This window comes from Mandrillus leucophaeus, unplaced genomic scaffold (assembly GCF_000951045.1).
Source record: "Mandrillus leucophaeus isolate KB7577 unplaced genomic scaffold, Mleu.le_1.0 Scaffold75, whole genome shotgun sequence".
NCBI lineage: Eukaryota > Metazoa > Chordata > Mammalia > Primates > Cercopithecidae > Mandrillus > Mandrillus leucophaeus.
Window position 1 is genome coordinate 1,914,925 of NW_012108141.1, and position 808 is coordinate 1,915,732.

The 808-nt window shown below is 43.9% G+C and overlaps 1 protein-coding gene across 1 annotated transcript in view; it reads right to left on the minus strand.

The window, feature by feature from the left end:
* The window catches only part of PPEF2 (protein phosphatase, EF-hand calcium binding domain 2), a 47,176-nt gene that overhangs the window by 32,426 nt on the left and 13,942 nt on the right, over positions 1–808 (minus strand). The gene's annotated exons all lie outside the window — the stretch shown is intronic.

Consider the following 808-nt stretch of genomic DNA (forward strand, 5'->3'; position numbering starts at 1 on the left):
TGCAAACCTAGATGACAACTGGAGAGATTTTGTCCATGTTAAAATAGGAAGCAGCTACTCACTTATGAGCCAGTGTTAGAAGATTTTTCAGGAGACTTTTAAAGCAAAATCTAGACCTTAATATAAAATCCTACAAATTTCAAATGTTGAAATACCATTTTTAAAAGTTTATGAACATTGCAAGGCAAGCAAGACCTATCTGCAGGCTGCAGGTGCCCCCAGCAGTGCCAGTTACAATCCCTCATATACTGGAGCCTCCCTCCACTAGGTTAAGGTGTGGCACGTCAGTCTACAGTGGATGTTAAAAACCACTGGAAACATAAGATGGGGAAAACAGTCATTAACAGGACTTCTTTCCAGGAGAGGAATGTGTGTGGATGGGAGGAATAATTTGCTAGTCATCGGGACTTTCTCAAGTACCATTAAATAAACCATCTTCTAACAAGGAGGGTCTGGTTATTTGCAGAGATTTTGTTTTGAATGAAGAACATGAGTTTGAGTCAATATGAATTGCTTGGGAAAATAAAGCAGAGGCTGGGCCCTGAGCTCCGTGGTCCCCTTCACTGTACCATCACCTCTTCTTTAAGTACATGTGGAGTGAATATGCAAATCATGAATCTGAAGGGGTTAAACTTGGCTTATCATCACATCTCCCTGCAGCCCCTCCTCTCGCATCCCCACACAGGGAGAGCGCTCTTGTTTGTGTCTAGCACGGAAAGCCGCTTCTGACCGGCTCTTACCACACACTGTGATCTCCTCGCTGTAACAGGTTGAGACCCGGTTGATGTTTGGCAGCTGCACCAGATGT